Consider the following 8358-nt stretch of genomic DNA (forward strand, 5'->3'; position numbering starts at 1 on the left):
TCGGATGGTTGAATACATAGAAATGTAATTTATCGGTTTCCTTAAATAACAGTGTGCAGAAGAAATGTCACTCGATATCGACACCCATTTGTTGATAAAGGATAGCTTATAGAGCACTAAATATATAAAGCATCTGGCATAAAATGGGAAATAAAAGAAGAGCTATATCATCAGTGCATGAAAAAATCAAAGGAAGCTTATTTCTGCGAGGGTTATTATCGCTCATGAACAGTTGCCATTAGTGTCATCATACATTCTTATTTCCCCATCCCATTCATCACACTCTTTCTTCGGCCCATAAATTCACTTCTACTTTATTCCAAGCAAGTCACATATTTCATGGCTTCTCATTATTTTCACAGTCACAAGGTTACCCCAAGGGAAAATAAAATTTTTCTGACCAGATGACTGAGTTGGAGACTCTCATTTCCAGCACGCCAGTCTATACAGCTGATAGTAAACCACTGTGGCGAAGTGAGGCTTACCCTCCCAAGCGAAGAGGTCTGATCCTGCAGTGGATTTGTCGTGAAGTGTCTGTCAGTGGCCCTCAGCCGGGAGTCCTTGGATCCTCCAGGATTCTCAGTAAGGATTCCAGATATTCACGGTCGGCTTTGAAAAATCGGAAGATTTTAAAGACATCCTCAACAATTTTTGCTGAAGAATGATCGTGTAATTAATTCCGATGTGTACGTAACTGTTACAATTTTTGATGAAGAATGATCGTGTAATTAATTCCGATGTGTACGTAACTGTTAGCAATACCATCGTTGGTAATGCCGTTCTTTCCAGTGACCAGCATAACTCAGCTTTACCGAGTCAAAATCACTAGGGATAAAAGTCTATCAGATCAACTGAGTAGCCTATGTTACCAAAAGACATTCATATATTACCACCACGCGTAATAGTCTCTTACATTAATTTTAGTAGTCAGTAATCAAATCGTGATGAGATATTTCCCTGCTTTTTATAAGAGTAGTTAATTTTTCATCAACATTGATATGGGTTACCATTATGGGGATGAGTGAAGGGCGTAAGGTAGAGAACCACCTAACTAAATACTGGTACTTTGGATGTCGAATATTCCCCCAAGGCCCCGTTAGTGTCATGGATGTTCCTCAAAATTACGATTTGTCCTAGAGCTATGTGACCTAAACCGGGGTATGCGTACAATAAGGAGTTAGGCAACTTTGTTAAAGGAGGTACGCGAGGGGTTGTTTTTCTAAGATTAGTTTGCATTACATCACAAAAATAATAAACATAAATTAACCGAATAACAGCAGACTAAGTAAAAATTATGAAAGGAGAGAGAGAGAGAGAGAGAGAGAGAGAGAGAGGGAGAGAGAGAGAGAAGGGGGGGGAAGGCCGTCGTTTACAGCAGGCCCAATCAATTTTTTTTAATCTGTGATTTTTTATTTATACTGAATGATGTTAATAGTGTAAGGAATTCTTGCATATGAAGTGAGCTGTAATGCCTTGGAAATGAAATGTTAATTTTGAGTTCATTGTTGGTGGCCCAGCTCCTTCGCTTGTCAGCAGCTGCTTTAAAACAAAATTAATAATAATCGTGGCTTAATAATGAGTTGACTTGGTTTAGGGGGTATTTAGTTAGAAAGTATCGATGAAGGAGTACAGTAGCCAAATATGTTGGGACTACTATGTTAGAGCAACCGAGTGTCTGCTGGAAAGCCACACCACTATACAGTATACTGTATATGCGTCTTAAGCACCACAAAGCTACCTTTCCACACGATCTCTCTCTTTGCATATATATGTATATATATATACATATATATGTAGGTGGGGGCGCTCACCATCCAATCACTCGATGTAGTGCTGCTCTCGGGTGTCTGCCCTTTCCTTTCCTCCATACTTCCCTTCCATCCTCTTCTGTCTTTCCTTCAGTCTTTCCTCGTCCTTCTGCCTACGGGTGACTTTACATTCCCTCTTCTGTCTTTCTTTCCTTCATTCTTTCCTCTTCCTTCTGCCTGTGGGCGACTCTACACTGAGTGACAAGCCAAATGGCTTCCTGTACACCAGGAAATCATTTACTACGCTGGATGGTAACCATATAACCAAATTTTGGCGCCTGGTGGTTTAGTGGGTAATTTTTTCACTCCAGGCGGATTGAACCGGTGAAGGTTTATATCCAAGGGATGGTTGGGGTTAATTGCTCACGTAGTGCCACTCAGGGATGAGTGTGGCTTGTCACTCTCATCTTAAATGTCAGGTCCAACTGCCTTGCCCCGGGCCCCTACGCTCCTCATGGGGCAACGTAGGATTGGATGATGATGAATGATGAATGATGATATATAGATAGATAGATAGATAGATAGATAAAATATGCTGTACGTCACAGTACCCTCATCTTGACTACTGCATTACTGTCCTCACAGTCAAGTTCACACAATAATCTTCACCACGGCTCTCACACCAATACACCGTTATTACACCCATGGATACTACTATCATGATTCATCTATATACCCCCCCCCAACACACACAAACGCACACATATCCATCACTGTCATTACTTACCACAGCACTCACACATCACTGTTACCACCACTCATTCATCACTTTTGCCACCATTCCCCCTACAACCACACCAGCCCTCCCACTCACCATCTCTCCTTCATTATCACCGCGACGTAACCTTGACCTCACAACCCAGTATGACCTGCGGCATCCTTAACCTTGCCTTCTCCAGTTTCAGTGAGGCTTCTTTCGCTGGCAGTGCTCTTAGGGAAATATTGTATGGATTAACCGAAGAAGATAAAACCTCTGAATCATGACTTTGGTGACTCAGTTTATTATTGTCTATGGAGGATTTTGTTTACTCTTTTAAATGACCTGCAGTGTAAATGTAGGCTAGTGTAATTCCTGTTAGTTACCTTTGAGTTACCTGGTGAAAGATTTTGACAAGATCTCCTAGTGCATGATCTGGCAGTGCTGAACGTATAATAAGTATATATATTAATAACACCAACAGCAATAACACCAACAACAAAAACAGCAATAATAATAACAGCAACGGCAATAACTACAGCCGTAACAATAAACAAAAACAGCATCAATAATAACAGTAACAACAACAACAGTAACAACTAAGAAAATTATTATTGTTATTCTTATCATTACTATTCTCTTTTTATTATTATCATCACCATTATTATTATTAGAAGGGAAAGGAGATTCAAGAATAATATTTTTTGGTGGTGTCTGCGTTGGTTCGGAATAAACAGAATGGGGAGGGACAGTGGGTTGTGAGCTGGAAAAGTGAAGTAAGCCCAGATAATATAACTAATACTACTATGCATCTTTCAGGTGGAGCGAAAAATATTTTGATGTTAGCATGTATATGGAATGGCATGCTCACACACACACACACACACACACACACACACACACACACACACACACACACACACACACACACACACACACACACACACACACACACACACACACACACACACACACACACACACACACACACACACACACACACACACACACACACACACACACACACACACACACACACACACACACACACACACACACACACACACACACACACACACACACACACACACACAGATAGATACATAGATAGACAGATAGATAGATAGATAGACAAACAGAATAGCTTAGAGTTTTATTTAACGGCTGAGAGTCATTATAAGGGAAGGAATAGATCTGAATCTGGTTATACTAGCTGGGGGTCATTTTGCGAGGCTTAGCACAGGGAGGCCCTTTGTCCTCCTTTCCGCTTGTGGTTCTGCATTACACGGTGCTGGGACGCGGCCGTGTTTTAATTCCTCGCCTCAGAGATTTTTAACTCTCGCCCCGGCCTCACTCCGCCTTTCCTCAGCCACTAACTACGTATTCATAAACATTTTTGGGCTTCAGTTGTGTATAAGGTTGCTTGGTCTTCCGCCTTTCCTCGCCTACTTCCTCGACATCTATAAATATTCATGAGCTTCATTTGTGTATATGGTTGTTTGTCTCTCCACCTTCTCACCCATTGCCTTCACATCCGAAAACTTTCTTGGCCTTCCATATTCATCAGATATTTTGAACTTAGCCTCATCAGTACCTTGCTCTCTTTATTTTTAGATTCGTTTTTTATCCACCTTGTATATAACTCCACCCGTGTTAAGAATCATCCCCAGGCCAATAAAACTCTTAAGAGATGCCTGGAATAAAATGATGAGGGTATTACCAAATTCAAGGATTTATGTTACAATACAGTTTATGAATATGTAGGCAGTAGCTAAGGAAAGGCGGAATGACGGCGGATTGAGGGTGGAAAATATCAGGTGATGAATTAAAACAAGCAAACTTATAGACTGCTTAACCCCGTCAGTCCAGTCACATGGATAAAATTTTTATTCTTGCTATCTCCAGCTGATTTTACTCAGTTGATGAGAGACGCTTCATAATGGCGGAGGTAGATAAACTCTCAACTACTTCAGTAATGGAGATCTTTACTATGTTGCATTCAATCGTCTGTGTTACAAGCAATGGTCATACAACTCACATGACAGTCATAAGCAAAGGTCATACTAACATTTTTCACCTTCGAAAGAATTGTGCACATAGTTTTTCCCCAGGTGTACAACTTTTAATATTGTTCTCTGCATGGGAGCTTTGAAATCTTTGGCTGGGGTCACGAGGCACAAACGAAGTGAAAAGCGCAGTAGTGGGTGGCCGATTCACCATAACAACATCCCCGGCCACGCAGCGCTCATTACCCTCCACTTTTTGACCGGGAGTAAACTTCGTTTGTCCCAAATCAGATGCCCTATTTTTATCTGACTTAGGACAGTGAAACTCCTGATTGTTCCCAAAACCGAACTTCGTGATGAAAGGGTATCTTTTTGACGCAAATAAAGAGATCCAATCACAAACGATGAGCATCGTGAAGAGCAAAAAGAAAGAAAAGTTTTAGTGATGATTTCATCAGTGCAGGAATGTTGGAGCAATTATGTGAATGCAGGAAGGGGATACTTTGATAAGGTCAGTAAGTGGAGTGCGTGTCCAGTGTACTATAAAACTGAGTTGCCTATAGTTATTAGGCCATTTTTACTGCACCATGTACAGCCTTCAGTAAATTCCTTCAACACCAAGCGATCCTTATTAAATTGAATCTTATTGTTTGCTGGTGGCGAGAATAGAACACATAAAATGACATCGTACGGAAGGGTTTATCATACAAGCGTGCCTGTTTCTACTTTCATCTACACCCATACAACTACTGAACACATCACAGAAAATCTCAAGTGAACTTTCAAGCGAAACAGTACTACCAAATACAGTGATTCCTGACGACAAATCACATTTATGGAAATTTGTTTATCATTACAACTAATTAAGATCCATGATGGAAACCTCCCCATGGCTGGTTCCTTACTCTTACTAGTCACCTACGTTTTCTGTCGACCAATTTATTTTTGCCCGCCGATGCATTTTCCGAGAGGTGTCAGACGAAACGATCTCCAACCATTATGTCCCCATTCAGAAAAATCCCTCTTCGCACAATACACCACCACACTTCCTTCCTCTCGAAGCTATCTCTCCACCTTGTATTTGCTTTTCCTCTCCTTCTCTTTCCAGCTACCCTACTTTCCTAAATTCCCACAATGCTTTCAGTCTTCATTCGTTCCCTACAACCAAATCACTTCAGTGTATCTCTTAAAAAGTGCTTTAACCTAAACGCCACATACACCAACCTAGTCTTGTTATTCTACTCTACTCACCAACGCGTTTTGCAGTACCAATGAATCCGGTGAAGTATAAAAAACTCATTTTTTTTTTTTTTTTTATTGAGGCGGAGATGCACTTGACAGGTTGGTGATAATTGACTGAAGGCAACGTGTCCGAATAACATTTACTAACCCATATACCTTCCTCAGATATATGTTGTCAATAAATAATGCTAACGAGTAAAGAGATTTTGAAATCATGTTGCATTCAGCCAGTCCTCACCAGCCTGTCAAGTGCACCTTCGCCTCGATAAAAAAAAAAATGAGTAGACAGTCACATTCAGGTTTCGAGCTGCCTAGTAGTATACTGTACTCGTATATGTGTGCATAATTTATCGGCTGGATTGCACACGCCTGACATTGTTGAGTAACAGTACTATACACGTGTAAACTGTCTACTATGGGTTCTGAAGGGCAACTCATCCGTAGGACCGAAGAACGAGACTTTGTCATTGAAGAAGTGATCCGCCCCACCCTATGACTCACGCGTGAGTACACGTGTGCACGACTATTTTTTTTTTTTTTTAGCCTGATATTACATCCGGTTAAACATTCCTTGACACCAAAATATATTAAAAATATACAACTGTATTAGTGCGTAACACACACGATGGTTGTTGGTTGCTGTACCTACTCATTTAACTTCATGGGTAAAAAAAAAAAAGGTTCGACGGCTGTTTGGTTGGGAATAGAAATAGTTACTGAATACGGTACTTTCTTCTGGGTGATCTCATCTCATCTCTGGCAGGCATATTACTGTTTTCTGTCTTAAATTATTATACCACAGCCACTGAGTTAACATGGCCCCCATGATGAAAGGTAAAAGTGCAAGAGGACATCTTTTTTACCTCTAGAAAGGGAGTTTTGAGAGCCTGAAAAACGCTAATTATAACTGTTTATGAGCTTTATAGATTTTTAAAATTCAATATACAGTATGATCTGAATCCACCAAATAAAACCTACTGTACTTTAATATTTCATGAATCATATATAAACTACTTTTCGTAGCAGTAGGCGGGCTGATTGTGGGCTGAAGCAATTTAGAGGAGATATACTGTAGACGAGTAAGGGGATAGAGAGGAGGGATATATGTGGGTGGGAGAAGTCGGGAAGGAGGGTATAGTGACTGACTAGGGAGTGGAGTGGACAGGGCAATGGCGGGAATGGAGTTAGAGAAGAGAAATGAGGCCAGAGAAAAGAATGATGGAACGAGGAAAATAATGACTGATAAGTACAAGTTACAGATGGAATCAGGAAATGTGGACTTAAGGAATGATGTGAGAAGGAATGGTTAAGGGAAATACAGTGAGGGAAAATTATTAAACGCTGAAGGGTGAATTTGGAATCAGCGATACAAGAGTGATATATATGTAAATGAATCGTAAAAAGGGGGAAGGAAAAAGAGGAATAATAATTTGTGGAAGTAGAAGAGTTTTTAAAAATGGAATGATTGGAAAAGTATAGACGGGGAAAATAAAAATCTAGAACAGAAATAAATAAATGGAACAAAGTAAACAGAGAAATGAAGAAGCAGGACAGAAAGAAAGAATGAATATTGAAAAGAGGGAGACAAAGGGAACAAAGGTAGATTTGTATGATGTTTGGGCGAGGAGAGCAAAAAGTGACTGAATAAAAGGAGATGTAGAAGGGGCGGATGGGATGACAAATATAATAAAACGAGGCGAGGTATGGAGGAAATGAGGTGTGAGAGAAAGAGAGAGAGAGAGAGAGAGAGAGAGAGAAATGTGTAGGGGTGGAAGGAGAGAGGTGGAAGTGAAAGGAGAGAGATGGGGATGGAGAGAGAGAGAGGTAAGTGTGTAGGAAGAGTGGTTAGGGTAGAGGAAGGGTGGTGAGGGTGGAGAAAGAAATGAAGGTGGAGGAAGAGAGGTGACAGTGGAAGGAGAGAGGTGAAGGTGGAGGAAGAGAGGTGACAGTGGAAGGAGAGAGGTGAAGGTGGAGGAAGAGAGGTGAACGTGGAGAGAGAGTATTGAGAATGGAGGGAGAGAGATGACGGAAGAGTGGGTGAAAGTGAAGTAGGCAAGATGATAGCTGAGAGGGTGGTGGGGAGGTTGAGGGTCGAGGTGAAGTGTGTAAGGCGTGAATGGAGTAAGAAAAAAGGTTTGAAATGAACGAGGTGATGATAAACAAGACAATAAGGATGAAATAGGCTGAGTAATGCAGTGGGTGGAGTCATTGGAATGAAGATGAAGTATGTGGAATAATGGCAGAGTGGATGCAGTGACGGTGGAGGGAGTTGAGGGAATGAGGGTGGAGTGGAGAGAATAAGGATGGACTGAGTGCAATGATGTGAAAGGAGGTGTATGAAATGAGGCTGGGGTAGATTAATATACCAAAGCAGAGGGAAGGCGGATAAGGATGTACTGAACCAAGTGAGGATGGGTGGCAGAAACGAGCATGGAACCGATGTGCAAATTCGAAGCAGCTGTTAATTGATGATGTGGAGTGTGTGGATCAAGTGAAGCGTGAGTGATTTGAAGGTGGAGTGGGCGATGTTTGTGAGGCATTGAAGTGATGAAACGGGAATATGATGGACGACAAGAAAGTTGAGTGGACGTCATGTGAGTACGAT

Source organism: Coenobita brevimanus, chromosome 93 (assembly GCF_032717465.1).
Source record: "Coenobita brevimanus isolate Jiangsu-jjx chromosome 93, ASM3271746v2, whole genome shotgun sequence".
NCBI classification, from domain to species: domain Eukaryota; kingdom Metazoa; phylum Arthropoda; class Malacostraca; order Decapoda; family Coenobitidae; genus Coenobita; species Coenobita brevimanus.